Consider the following 15,767-nt stretch of genomic DNA (forward strand, 5'->3'; position numbering starts at 1 on the left):
CAGAAGAAATCGTCACTAAGTTAAGTAATTAACTCCGTCGTAAAAACTTTTCATAGACAAGTCTTAGTTCTGAATGCCGAACCTAATTCGTTGATCTTCGGTCCCTAACATACATACAAAATTTGACAACGATCAGTCCAATAGTTTCGGAGATTAATTGTCTAGTAAAAGTCGACGAGGACGACAGCCAGACGTAAACGGGGGCACTTTTTCCGTACTCTAGGAACAAGAAGAAAGTAGTTAATCGCCCGATTCGATTGCAATATTTCTTTTGCTTACGCTCGGGAAGCAAAAAATAAAGTTAAAATACCTAAGAGTCTTTTACACTTTGTACGGCAGTAGAATGACTGTTTGTAAGTGAATAAAAAATACTTCATGTCCAAATCAATTACTACGGAAAATTAATTTTTAAGCTGGAGAATCAGATTAGTGGATGAAATCAATTCTTAACCGGTTTTAACAATCTTAAAGAAGGGCCGATTGACAAATTAGCAAATTTTTCAGATGTTGTAAACTCTTGGATCTACGACATCATCTTCTGGTTTTAGATACAATGGTTACTAGTTTTCAAATTTAAAAAAAAGGAAAAACTGGCAGGTTCAATGGTTCATTTTCTATATTTTTTGGAATATCTAGAGCGATTAATCTAGAGTAATGTAGATTAACACATTAGTTATAGAGCGAATTCTGTTGTATATAAATGTGTATCTGAGGAAGCCCTTTTATTTGAGCCCTACTTGTTTTTGCCTATTTGCCTATGATTGATCATGAGTGCGTTTTTTGCATTTTCTGGACCTATTTAATTTGTTTCTGCATATTTTGTTGTAAAAGCTGAATTTTCTATACCCTTCAGCACATGTGTCTTGCGAAGGTAACATTTAATATTTCTAGTACTATAAAGAAAGATAATCCAACCCGAGTTTTGGATAAAAGAGTCGGGTGAATTCCGTTAGTAAAATCCCGACAGTTCAATAACCCAAATCAATTTTTCTGCTTAAACCATCAAAGAAAAAATTTTATTGTAAAGCTAAGTACGTAGGTAAGTTTTAAAATAATTAAAACACCCATTTACAGACCCCGACACAAGTTGTCTTTTGCTTTCCTGGTAAGAGCTTTGAAGTGTTGAATACACCAAGCCCTCCCACAATTTCCTTTTAGAGTTGTCTTCCTGTATCAATTAGTTCGTGTTGGGTTTTCGTAAAGTGAAGTTCAAAACTGTAAAAGTGTTTAAAAAATTATTTATCATCTGGTATATTGTACAATTTTAAAAATGGCCAAAGGCAAATCATCTTTAAAGAACAAATTAAGGTCAAAAAGACGTTGGTCGAATAGAAAACGGCAACTTGTTCTGTAAAGCCTGTGGGAAAATTGTAAGTATAAATTATTAATGTGGTACAATTCAAATGAGAAAACTAGTTGAAATTAATTCCATAAATTCCCATAATATTATATCAATTTTTAAATCAAATTTTAATAATAAATAATTGCCGAAAGAAGTGCCACGTTCTCCGATAGAAAATACTGACATACACAAAGCAAATCTTACTAAAGATACCATTTTCTCATTTCATAGTGAAGACCATAAGAAAAAGTATTACTATGAATTATATCGTGCATTTGATGCGGGAAATATACCGTTGAAGAAACTTAACAACAAAACATTGGATTTATTCTTGGAGAGAAATAAAATGATATTCTTGAGGGATCAATTTTAAGAAAGAATTACTTGTTCTAAGTTTACGATGACGTAGTAAGTATTGTGTAGTTGTATGGAAATTTAAAATGGGAACATTCTAATTTTGCTATTTTATTTATTTAGTTATTTTACATTGTACTTTTGTAGGTGATTAATAGAGTTAGAAAGATATTGAGGTTCACGACATGTGGATAGCAGTAGATGAAACTACAAATTCTAATGGCCAATACGTTGCAAATATTGGAAAAAACCAATAATGTAACAGAGGGACTTTAAGTAAATCTATTAATTATTAAAAAAAACATTTTCCTCAATCATATGGGTTATATTTACCAAACCACGGTAGCATTAACATTGTTGCACAATGGGGCAAATTTGCAACTTTGCTATGTGGTAAGATAAGCAACCTGAACCGAACTTAAATTTAATCTGTCAACGGAAATCAAATACGAAAACGTAAAACTGCAAAATATTTTATCCCAACTTAAGTCATGTAACATGCTCAGTCCTTAAGTTTAGTAGCTGAAATTATCAGGAATCAATATAACGATATCAGTTGTTTAATTTTCAATGTAAAAATTAAAGCTCATTTGAGAATCCAAGTTTGACAGAAAGCCTTGTCGATACTCGATACTATTTCCAACAAAAAAAACTCAAACATAATTTGGCTTTTATAAAAACCCATTTTACCATCTTATAATAATAATAATATTTTATTGACTCCAACAGTATACACCTAATTACAGGAATCAAGAACTAAATTACATTCAGTGCTTTGTTATGCTAAAGGAAAAATTAACAAAAAAAAAACATAAATAGCAATACTAAAAATAATTAAAGGCTACTAAACTTGGAAACCATAAAAAGAAAAAATAGAAAACAAAAGGTGGCTTCGAAATAAAGAATGATTGCAAATCCCGTGGACAGAAACAAATAAAATTGAGAGAATCGAAAAATATGTCAATTGTTTGCAACTCTGTTAAATAGACACTACGTGAAGCTAATAGAAGATCTAATCAGTGTGTTCGTCCGAGCAACCGGTCCGAGCACGAGGTACAAAGAAATTGAGCTTATGGAGAAGTATGGGACAGTCGATCTTATTATGGAGTAGGTTATATAAAAATCTTAATTTTAAAATATCGCGACGAGCACTGAAATAATTCAAGATATAGCATTAAATCTAGCTAACAAAGTAGAAGAGGATACACTCCGTCTTGACAGAAGGCTAAAAACTTTTTCTTTGCACAGCCTCTATAGTATTGCAGTGCATAAATTGGAAACCAAATAATTGCTCCATATTATAGTCGCGATCGGACAAGTGAACAAAATAGTATCAAGAATGTATGTGCACTGTTAAAATCCCGACAATTGCGATAAATAAACCTATGTGATTTGTAAACCATTTTAATAATTTCCGTGATGTGGTCTACGAAAGTTAATTTATTATCAAAGACAATTCCTAAGTCCGTTTTGACATAGAATTCTCTTCCAAACAAGTAAGAACAAGAGTTTGATCCACCAATAACAGAAACCCACACGATTCAACTTTTCAATCAGTATAAAATAGTCTATTTGGTCGAAGGCTTTAGTAAAGTCGGTATATGAATATCACGTCACATTGTCCTCTATTATCGATTATCTTACATACAAATTGAGAAAACGTGGCTAAGTTCGTGGTAGTAGATGTATTCTGCATAAACCCATTTTTGTGAGGGTACATTAAATGCTATGATTATAAATATTGGTGTATATTATAATATTGATTTAAAAATTTTGGCAAAGTGGCAAAGAATACCCCTATAATTTATCAGGACTTCCTTTTTTTTAGGATAGGACACACGTACCTACCCTTTTTACATAGGGAAGGAAAAACGGAGTGTTTTAATATGAGATTAAACAAAATACACAGAAGTTGGGCCAGAATCTGTGCACAATCTTTTGGTATAAAAGAAGGAATACCAGCAAATCCTATAGTAAGAACGTTTCAAACGGTCCAAAACGTCTACAGTAAAGATCTGAGAGGTAGTAATTTTTGAGGTAGTATTAGACATTAGAGATAACCGACTGGAATCAAAAGGTGTAGAACAAATGAACGTAGAGTTAAAGTAATTACCGAAAGCGTTTACAATATCTAAAGGAGTCGAGAGTTCGATATCATCTATATCATACACCATGAGACCAGGAATTCTGTAAGTACATTTTTTGACTTGGATGAAGGGCCAAAACTTTTTTGGATCTGTAGAAATTGATGGTTCAATATTCAGCTGCTTCGGCAACAATATTCTTAAAGGAATCTGGCTGTTTCTTGTTAAATGATATTTGTAAATCATTCAATTTTGCTTCGAAATCAGTTTTTAAGTTGGTGATAGTTAATTAAATCTTTCAATTGTGTTATATAGTTACTGCAGTGAACGCAAACAAATTTGATAGCTTTTGATTTGGCTCTAGTCCATTTCGCATCGTTTTCGGACATCCCGACACATTTTAAGTGTAAAGGTTCCGGACATACTTCAAGAAAAAGATTAGGAAAAACACAATTAGCTGTTACCAAGAAACGATGGAAACTTATTTTCAACTAATTTCTACGGTAAGATACAATGAATTTTTATGTAATTTTACCATCCAATTGATGATGAGATGAGCCTTAAAATGACACCAAACTCAACAGATAATCTTGACAATAATCGTAGTTATTAAGCATAAATTTAACACTACAAAACACAGTGATAATGCACACTTATCTTAAAAACAAGTATAACTAGATTAGAAACTATTTGGCTGACCTTCTATGCATAATGGATATAGTAGAACAATTGTATAAACGATCGGAAGATACCCTGGGGAGACTAGGTGAAATAGAATAGTTACGTTACAAAAAATACCAGGTACCAAGAACTTAAACTTACAAGTATTACAATGCGAAAATATAGAAACATCTTTCAAAATGAAACCCACTGAAATTTCTAATTTTAAATATTCTCATTTAATATCGTGTGCTGCTTCTCCAGGTATAAAAATGTCCCAACAGACAAAAGGAAAAATTATTCTGCCGAAAATTTAGAAAAACATAATTCGTTATGCAAATTTTAACGAAAAATAGGACGTTGCGTAAAATTTATTTTTCCAAAAATTTGCATAAAGCGCCTATTTTGCCATATTTAAGGCCTAAATTTTGGCTTCTTTTTAGCCTAAAATCCGCTTTACAGATTAGTTAACGTAGAAATGAAATCACTCAGAGTTAAAACTCAAATACAGTTGGTGTCATTTTCTCTAATTAGTAATTAATTTTTTCTATATTTGGAAAAAATCTTCTTAGAATTAAAAATAGCAAAATTTGTGTGATTTGACTATTGAGAGAATTAAGGAGGAAGTAAAATATCACTCAACAATTTTGATTTTTTGAAGCCTTTGAATTAAATAAGATTGTCTCAAAGTCGTCCGCGCACATTTTCTAATCAAAATTAGAAAAAACGTCAACTACTATATGTGGCATATAGTTTTTCTACACTATTTAATTTTAATTTGTAATATTTACAAGTCCAATAAATGCTTCCAACAATCTCATTTTTTTGATGTGCTACAGCTCCATTTTTACCATCAAATCTCTCCATATTTTCAACCCAAAACATATAAAAAAATGTGATATTTAAAAACGTTGAACCAAAAGCTCGTTAACCGTTACTACTCATTTGAAAAATGTCTTGCACAAAACGAAGCCGAGTGAAATTTAGTAATTACGAACATTTGCAGGTGTTAAACGAGCCGCCGTCCGTAATCCCTCGGAAGCGAGTTTTTGAGCTCGTCAGAATTACGAATTTTTGCTTTTAAAATATTCCCGTTTTAATTTCCGCGTCGACCCTTCGGTTGTTTGCTGAAGAATCCGGGCTCGGAGCTGGCTCTCATTCATCGCCTCCTCCGTCTAGAAAATGTTATAATTGACACACGAGTTGGAGGCATTCGAAGTAAATATTTAGCATACCAAGCAAGCGATGAAACAATTTGCTTTGATGGTATTTAATTTAAGATATGGTGTTTTGTTACTGCGTTTAACAGGTGCTCTTTTCTTTTGATCTGAACACTTCGGGGCTGGAATTAATTAAACACAAATAATAATACGAAGCCCAAAAAATCCGACAAATTTCATTACTATAAATTAAGTGTTGAACTCAAGCGGCAACTTACATTAATGAGGGGGTTAAATTCGCCCAAATGAATTTAAATATTCATGGCAGCGGTGCATAATACGAAATTATAATTTACGAAGCGGCAATCATGCCGCCAGTTATAATAAAGTGGTTGCTCTATGCTACTTGCTCCGTGCCTTTGCGTTTATTGATGATTTAATTCCCCTTTTAATATCAATAATGCAGAGCTTTGTTTCGACAGTTTTTTCGACGTTCTCAATACAACATGACAACAAATTTTCTTTTATTTATACTGTTACATGCGACTCTATAAACAAATTACAGTAATTATTTATTGTATACGTTGTAATACTTTAATTTCATCGATGGTCGAAGATATCCGAGCGTGTAATAAACGTAGAAGAAAGCCGCACTTTGCGTGTGTATTAAAAATTCCTTTTTGAGAATAATGAAACTAACCGTGTCAGATAAATATTTTATATGCGAATAGTAAATCTAACTAGATACTCTGAAAGAATATATATCACTGTGAGGACATGACATATCATCACAAAATTTAAAAAATTACATTATTAAAATTAATGAATTTATCGGATGTTAAAATTATTTGTTCTTTATGTTACATAGTATATTCAAGGTAGCTGAGACTAGAATGTTGCTTTCCCTTACAATTTTCTGTCTCGCACTCAGCAAGCTCCATCCAAGTATTCCACGAGTGCACATTAGACACTTTTGTGGGAGTTTTGTACACTATTTTTTCGACGACCACTCCAAACATGTTCCTTAAACCACATATCTTCTTTATGTAAAGTATTCGTATGTCTAACAATTATTTTTTTTATTCTCATATTTCGATAAGTAAGTAAGACATAACCTCACAAACAATCATTATTAATTTACGTTCTTACTTGCGTTTGATGATGTTGGATATCCGAAATTATGTCACGCTATAAATAGACACAAGAAACAAGAAAATTGGTTTTGTTCTTAATATATACTTAAATAACTCAATAAATCAAAAATAAAATTTGTCTGTTCATCCCCATTACGAATTTGATGACGTCATTTCAAAGATTTGCCAAACATTTTAAGAATTATCTAAAATATGCAAAATAATATACATACTTCCTTCTACACATACAGCTTCTTAAGTTATACTTATTTTTTACTGTTTACAAGCCACATCAGAGAAATTAATTAAAGAAACAACTTAAGTATTTCATTAAAATTATAAATGTTACAGATAGAGCCTAACATGTTCTCTAACTTATATTTAATTATGGTTGTCATTTATTTTGGGCATAAGAGTTTTGGTACAAAAACATAAAATTTGCAGATTTAGATTTTATAATTTATTTAAGAAACGACACGATATATTTATAGTGAACATTGTGTTCATTAAAGCGGACATGTTCTAATTTCACCATCGCTGTCGCTGCAACGAGGTTTCACTGTACTATTCATGATCCAATATAACACCAGGAAAAAAACACAGGTGCTTTCCAGAATCCGTAAAAACCGCTATTCCACCCTTTCCGTTCTAATTAGTGTTCTAATGTGACTCTGTTAGTTAAGCATGACACCGAACAAACTATGCTGTTATTCCAGTATCCCACTGTTTATGCATTACTTTACACAAAACACGCCTTACACACACAAATTAAATTGCGCCTAATATCGCCCTTAATTTTTTCTGGTACAATAGAAACAACATCAGACACGGAAAAAAATCCATTTGTGTCTCGATGAATAATTGTCGACACGTCTGAAAACACGAACATTTTAATTTCAGAACGAACAGGAGGAGGGTGGCAAGTTGAACCACCTATGCGATATTCATCATTCGGATTGATGGACACACCTAATGTTTGCCCAGTGTTACCACAACACTACATACAATATGTTGTCAAAATATTAGTACATTCATTCTCAATATTAAACTGGGTGACGCAGATATTCAACCAAGGTGAAAATAAACAAGAGTGTCGACGTTGTTTTTGTGGTTAAAACATCCGTTTTATTTGTGCCGTTTAAATTAAAAGATGGACAAAAAATAAACTGGTGTTCAGACAAAATGAAATTTCGTTTCACTTTTAGGGAAAGTGCGAAAATTGGCCTAGACTAATTAAAGCAACAACATAAAAATCAAAAAAGGCTAAAAATCTTTTTCTTTAACGTTGTAGCCACTTGACAAACACTGCAGTTGATTCTTTAGTTTTGAATAACAATACACTGAATAAAATTATCTTGAAAAATTGAACATATGCAAGTAAAAAATATAAAGAACGAGACAAACAGAGTATGTGACACGTGAGATAAACGCAACTCATATTTATAAAATGTAAATGTCGATATACGATCTAGGCACATTATCAAAATGTAAATGGAGAGCTTGGTTCAGGGAAGTGCCTTTACTTGTTATTCTAATTCTACACTTGAAGTGTTTAATTTTTTGTAGTAACAGAACATCAGAACAGAGAAAATTGACAAAAAATAGACATATTAGATTCGAGAGTTTAAACTTTAAATCATTAATTCATTGACAAACAGCAAGAGTAAAATAGGTCCTAAATAGCTTCCCCGAAGAACACTAGACGATATAACAAAGAACTTAAGTCAGATCGACAACTTGTTCTGAGTGTACTGTGTAAGATGTTAATTACAAAAAAAGCAGAACTGTATATACCATAAGAGTCTAACTTTCTAATTAAAAATTATTCAATTAACTACTTATTATTCAACTGCTTTTTCCAGTGGTAGTAGTTTTATAAATTATTTGGCTACTGAATATTTATTTAAGTTATTAAGTTTTAGTAGTTGTTTAGTATTAAACATATTTCTTATAGAAAAATAAAACTCACCAGTTGCAATTCATCTTCTTCACTCCAAAAAACATCCTGAAACAAATAATACCTGATTTAATAATATTCTCTGAATTGGCAACATTAAAAATGTATTCATTTATTTTTTCATTAGGTCATGACTATTAAACAATGTGTCAATTCGCCAAGGAAACCACCTGCTGTAATTGTAGTTTTGGTGCTTTCTTTTCAATATAGGTATTACCTCTCTATATTAAAACTCTATCGATCACCCCCGTTTTACCGAAAAAGTTTTGGATCATACGGTACTGAAATTTTTAATTTTGATTCTTTTATTTTCAAAATTTTATTTTATAATTTTTCGAAGAATCTACATTTTGTTCGCCTGTACTTCACGAGCAAGGCAAGTCCTGTTTAAACAACTTTTGACCAATTTTTTCCACTGGCGCAATTTAACGTCTTCATTTGAAAAATTCATCGAAATTAAATTATTTACATTGACAGTCTTACTTGGCAGCTACGCAAGTTATTGACAAATCTTTTTGTGTTCCCGTTCTTCCCACCTCGTGTTGTGTGTGAACAACTGAGCAAGTTTACATATTAAATCAGGTTTAAGATGAAATGTAAGCTTACGTTACAGTTTTGGTCATCTGCAATTAGAGATTCAGGATTTCAACTCTGTAGGAATAATACGAAAATTATTCCACGATGACAAATGTCAACTGTCTGTCAAATCTGAGTTATTCTACATTATGTAGTCAGGAATACCAACCCCCAAAACGATGCTTTAAGAGAGTAGAAATTAGTCCACAAAGGATAGAAAAGCAATTTTTTTAAGATGGTTCATCTAAACTAAACAATAATTAATTTTACAATATATTGAATCACTCAGAAGACATTTTGGCACCTTTTATACTCGTAAAACTACTTGATAATGATAAATTAGGGATGAAGAATTTTCAACAAAATGAAATCACATCCCATGCAGCTGTTCTTTAATTACTTTCTTGAAAGAGTTTTTTTGTAAATGTTTCATCAGTCGATCCACAGAACATCTCTGGACTTCAAGGTGTGTTCAAGATGTTACAACCTCATGAAAAAATTAAAGCGAAGGATTAACGTTCAATCAATCCGGCAGCGATTTTCTCTTTGGGTTTTGTAGGGAGGCCAGTCATGAATCTAAACCTGTTTTCGGAAATGTTATTCAGTTGCCATTTTGAAAATAATAGCGGAATTATTACTTCGCGAGCGTGAGCAAAGGAAGTATTGTAATCGAGTCCGTTGGCCGACTTTCTACTTTTACGTTTTCTCGACCTTGCATGACCCCTAGAATACAAAGAAATAGGTCTCCAGTTTACGTCTATCTGTCCGTCTGTCTGTCCTTCTGTCCTTCTGTCCGTCTGTTCGTCTGTCCGTCTGTCTGTCTGTCGTCGCAAATTTTTATTCGACATATAATCTCCGAAAGTACTAGGCCGATTGTTGTCAAATTTTGTATTTATGTTAGGAGTATCATGTAAATGGTTAAACGCTAACCAAAATTTGTCTGATCATACCCACCAATAATGTGATGACGTCACTTCAAAATTATACATAGTAAATGGATTTTAAATTGCATAAAATAACTTGGTCCTACACATGTAATTTGTGACTCCGTGTTGCGTTTTTACACGAAACATCCAAATTTTTGGAAAAAAATCAAAATTATAAAACAAACTTTTGCAATTTAACTTTGAATCTGCAAAACCGAATTCTTTGAAATATATTTACTTATTCCCCCAAAAAATTGATGACGTCAACTCAAAAGTTTGACGAATAAATCCATGTGATGTAAATGTTCAAAATATGATGAGTCTGTACTTGTGATTTATCCTGTCATTAATATTTTTTGGATTTGTTTACAGGGTGACTAAAAAAATCATGAATGCGTGAATTCATTTTATTGATTTAATCAGGAACTACACAACCGGATGCTCTGAAATCTTGCAGACATTTTAAAATTATTATGAGTATGGTAAATTGGTAATCAAAATATATCTGTTTAATCCCCCCAAAAAATTGATGACGTCATCTCAAAATTTGGCCGAATAAATTCCACCCAAAATGTGGAAAATTTGATGAGTTTTTACTTGTGATTTATCACTACATTCATTTTTATTATATCATCATATATAAATTTATTTTATTGATTTAATCAGGAACGGCTCACTCCTTTTCACAGAAAATTTTGGGAATACAATACTGTTATATTTAGTATTACGTTGCACCAATCCAGGCTGATACACATGCAAAAATGTTGATGACTTGATCACAAAATTGTGTAAAGAAAAAACTCAACTTAAAAATACTCGATGTTTCATTATACTTTAAGTCCGAGAAAAATTCTGTCTTGCTACCAATTTTTTTTCCATCTAACTTCGTAATCGTGAGTCAAACAAAAATACTATGAAGAAGATGTTTGTAGAAAACATAATAATCTACAACTGTTACTTCCCGACCGATGTGTCGTATGAATATCGTGTAGATAGCAGAACTCTAACCAAATTTGTCTGATCATCCCCACTAACAACGTGATGATGAATGAAAAGAGTTTTAAATTTTATAACATCACTTACTCTTATATACGTGAATCAATGTTGAGTTTTTAGACATTCAGATTTTAGAAAACAAAAAAAAAAAACCAAAATTTTGCAATTTAATTTTGAAACTGGAAAACTAAATGATCTGAAATCTTGCAGATGTTTTAACACTGTCGTAAGCATGGTCAATTTTTAATGATAATATATTTCTTTGCCGTCCAAACCCCAAAAATTGATAACGTCATCTGAAAATTTTTTCGAGTAAATCCGATCTAAAATCTGCGAAATGTGATGGGTTTATACTTGTGATTTATCACTGCATTCATACTTTTTTGGATTGCTTATACAGGTGACTCAAAAAAGGGAACGAATGAGCCAATTTATTTTATTGATTAAATCAGGGACGGCCTATTCCATTTGTTTGAAAATATGGGAATATAATACTGTTATTATTAGTATTATACTGCATCTATCCATACTGATATACATGCCCTTGGATTTGGTAATGGTAATGCGCTCTGACTAGTTTTCTCGAAAATCTGAAAATACGCACATTTTTATATAATAAATGATAAAATAAGAAATATTCGGAGCCTTGTGTTCGATTGTGGGTTAATTAATAATTTTAGTCCTCATTAAAATCAAACTAATTTCTACGTGACGTTCTTTCGATGTGTAAACATAATTAAACACTTGAACTTCAGATTGCTATTACCTAGTGCTGAAAGGACATTTTATCCCGTTGGTTATGTGCTTTACACATATTTTACATTATCTGTACTGCAGGGGTTGCGCCGTGGGAGCAAATAAGATTTTATAATTTTTTTAATGAAACTGGATTTATAGAATTATACTTCAAGGGTGAGGGAAGTTCTGTTGAAATAACCTTCGAACAACTTTTTTAACTTATTATAGGAGTTGTCACAAAAAAATTAAATTTCACCAAATTTATTTTTAAAGTTTTTCAAGAAATCTGTAGTTATTGACCTGTACTCCGGGGGTGTGGAAAGTACTGTTTGAATAACTTTAGACCAATGTTTATTGAATAATTTTCAGACTTTATTATAATTTTTAAAAACCTTCACTTTCATTCTATTGAATCCACATCTACGTTTGGAAAGTTAAAACTCTTGTAAAATTCTAGAAGTCACAAAATATTAAACCAAACGAACTTGTTTCGTGCAAATTTCAGTTTCAAACCATATACTCCTCAGTCAATTTTCAAAGGCTTAAAATACAGTATTAATTCAAACATAGTAAATTTCTAGAATTTATCAGAAACGTGAAACAAATACGAGAGCATTAAATATGCATAAGTACTTGTTTCTCCAAAAAACAAAGAAATATCTTTTGTATATTGTTTTTAATGTATGTGCTTTGTTCGTTCTTACGCAATTAATTAACCACAATTCGCCCATTAGCCACGTTACTTCTTGTCCCATTTCAATTTACTATAACGCTGAATTTTAATTAATTCAATGTTTTATTTTTCTTAGGCATCGACTCACCCTCCCATATACGTCTACAACATAAGTATCGAATTTAATAATAACTTCTTTTTGTAGTGTTGAAAATGTCAGAGTTAACTTGCGTCAAAATTTTCCCTTCCTTAATTTTACTATTTTCGCGTTCTTAATCCTGTGTTATTATTGATACGCCAACAATGGTCATTACAAATTTTTTGGCCGACCCAAAGTAAAGGAGATCAATCAAAAAAATTATTGCACTTTGATTTTCAAGATGGCGACCAAATGACAACCCAGTTTTGAAAACTCAAATTTACATTCACTACCGACTCTTCCACAAAAATCCCTAAGAAATTGCTGCCTACCCAAAATGCACGTTTTTACGTCGGATTTATTGCACTATTAGACAATGCAACAATTAACGAAATTAATGCAACTCCAAATACGTTACACAATATTATTTATGTAGTTAGATGGCGAAACTGATAAAAATAAAAATTGAGGAACATTTTCAATATTTACTGTAGCATGTTAATAAAATAAACCTTCTCAAACTTTATGTGTTCATTCCTTTGTCCTGAATCATACAAAAACAACATTTACACAAAGAGACCTTTCAGAATCGATTTTTCCAGCTTGACACCAATTTGGAATCAATCGATATCCCGAGACAGCATTTACAACCTATTCTCGCTTGTAACGTCACTGATGAACGTCACAGGATAAAGGGACGCATCTTGAAACCTCTACCTTCATATGCGCCACATTTTTGAGTTTTCGCGTCACTGTGAGTTTACCAAAGAGCCTAAAGATGTTACCTTTGAAGGAGACAAGGAAACATACGTAACTAAAAATCTCTTACCAGTGATAATAAAACTTAGTATGACGTTTTTTACCTCGTCTATCATACATGATTGCCACCATTTCATAACCTTGTTCAACCAAACAGTGCTCGCAATTATTGGCGTGCTTAAATAAGCCAGTCCAATTTCCAAATTGTGTCGGGTTACATCTCTTCAACCGCAAGAGCCTTCGCCGCCACTACTCATCCGCATAAATGCATTTAAACTTTACGACACCTCCAGCCTGCACCATTATTTTTTACTCGTTGGATTTACATGCCGCAAAGATCCGTCATTGCGTTCTCATCAGCTAATTGTGTTGGAAACTCATTATTGGCGGTAAAATTGGCCACACGTCGTCAGGAAGATTTCTGCATGCAAACGCAGAGAAAATCCTCAGGTGGTCACATCCGTCGCAATTAGTTAAGTACTACGTCCATCGCACGTCTGACATAATCAAAGGCCCGTACACGTTTCGACCCTACGAGAACATCATCACTTGTCACTCCGGAAAAATCGTGTGTGAGGATAAATGTGTGCACATTTTTTCGTCTGTCTCGCTGTGTTATATATCATAAGGAAATTACGGCAAATGCGGCAGTTTATAGGCTTTGGAATTTTACTGGCAGTGACACTCTATTTTCCTTCTGCTAACTTATTCACTTTACAACAAGAAATAACTGCAATTCACGGTTTGATCTAGAAAATGGAAGCGACGACGTTTCATATTTTATGCCGTGTGCTTTTCGAATATTTCAACGAGAAACTTGACGAGGTATACATGAGTTTTATTTCTTTAGATGCGGAGTGAAATAGGAGTTCTATTATTGCTCGGTTTGATTAAATCGGCGAGAAATCAAGAAACAGGTAAATACAGATTAGGTTGTTATTTGAGAATAAATAAGTCTAGCAGTCTCCAAGATATTAACCTATTTTCTAGTCACCTCGATATGGTTGAAATTCTACCATAACGTTAATGCATGCGAAATATAACTCACTGTTCAGTAAGTGTTGTTTGAAATGTACCCTTCTTTAAAAAAAAGTATCCCACATTCTTTCCTACTGAAATAACAAATAATAAAAGCCTAACACGAAAGCGATTCTATTATCTGAGTATTCATTATTTCTCCTTATTCAAACCGATCGACTTCTACGCTACGAATATTTTATCGGCCAGTTGAATAATTAATGAGGCAAATTCCTCTCCGACGACAGATTAAATATCGCTTTTCATTGAATCAAACACTTTTTGGCCACTTCATTTAATTTTAAAGAGTTCATAATTTAATTTGGCGCTTGAAAGATGTACGGCCGTCCCTATAGTAATTTAAATCGAAGTAAAATAAACTTGTTTGATTCGTATTTTTACAGCAAACACTCGAAAACGATAAATTTTCTGGAGCAATAAAATGCTCCAATGTCTAGATGTATCGTCGTACTAAATGTGGTTTATTTGTTTGATATCCGGTAACCCACAAACCTGCGTGTCTCACCCTAATCTCCTCTACATTTCTTCATTTGCTGTGCGTCACTTGTCCGGACGCACCGGATTTAAAGGGAGTTTAATTGTTATTATTTTGGGAGGAGTTTATTGTGGCAGGAATATAAATACTAAAACATCAAGAAAAATTAGCATAACGTCTTTTTTTAAAAGATGTGGATAAAAATGTCATCAGTATCAAAATGTGTCTGTATTTACAAAAGTTTCAAAAATACAATCTATAATAATTAGAATTAGATGCTTCAATGTGTTCAGTCGCATGAACAATGAATCTAAGATTTTTTCTGGTGTCTTATCTGTTCTGCTATAAAAAAAATACTCAGTCAAATTCAAAGTACGTGAGATATCTAATTATAAAAAATAAAACTTTGTACAAATTTTTGCGTATGTGCGTAAATAAACACTGCCAAATATTCCTGTAAAATCTGAAAAGATTTATAGAAATCTCGGCTCTGAAAAGCCAGTCGCTACCTCGGGTTGGAGGTATTCAATACATTTTCAGAATGTAATGTCTATTATTATTGCCTTATTGCATTAAGACTATTGTTATGATTATGAAATTTAAATATACTCTGCTCAAAATAATTGTCTCTGTATAACACAAATGCAGTTTATCATCATTCTTTCTTTTTATAATTTTGAAAATTAATATCTCAATTTTTATGGAAATTTCGGAAAGCGGATTTCAGCTTCCAAACCTCTAGTAACCAGGGAAGGGA

At 32.3% G+C, this 15,767-nt stretch overlaps 1 long non-coding RNA gene across 3 annotated transcripts in view; it reads right to left on the reverse strand.

Annotated features, from left to right (window-relative positions):
- LOC135144783 (uncharacterized) overlaps positions 1-15,767 on the reverse strand; it is a 214,109-nt gene that overhangs the window by 51,366 nt on the left and 146,976 nt on the right. For all 3 annotated transcript variants that reach the window (XR_010283230.1, XR_010283231.1, XR_010283229.1), the window contains one exon: positions 8,703-8,738. This is a non-coding gene — a long non-coding RNA (uncharacterized LOC135144783). The remainder of the gene's footprint in view (positions 1-8,702; positions 8,739-15,767) is intronic.

Source organism: Zophobas morio, unplaced genomic scaffold, assembly GCF_036711695.1.
Source record: "Zophobas morio isolate AGI-343-1 ecotype UQ-CSIRO unplaced genomic scaffold, CSIRO_AGI_Zmor_V1 ptg000108l, whole genome shotgun sequence".
Taxonomy (NCBI): domain Eukaryota; kingdom Metazoa; phylum Arthropoda; class Insecta; order Coleoptera; family Tenebrionidae; genus Zophobas; species Zophobas morio.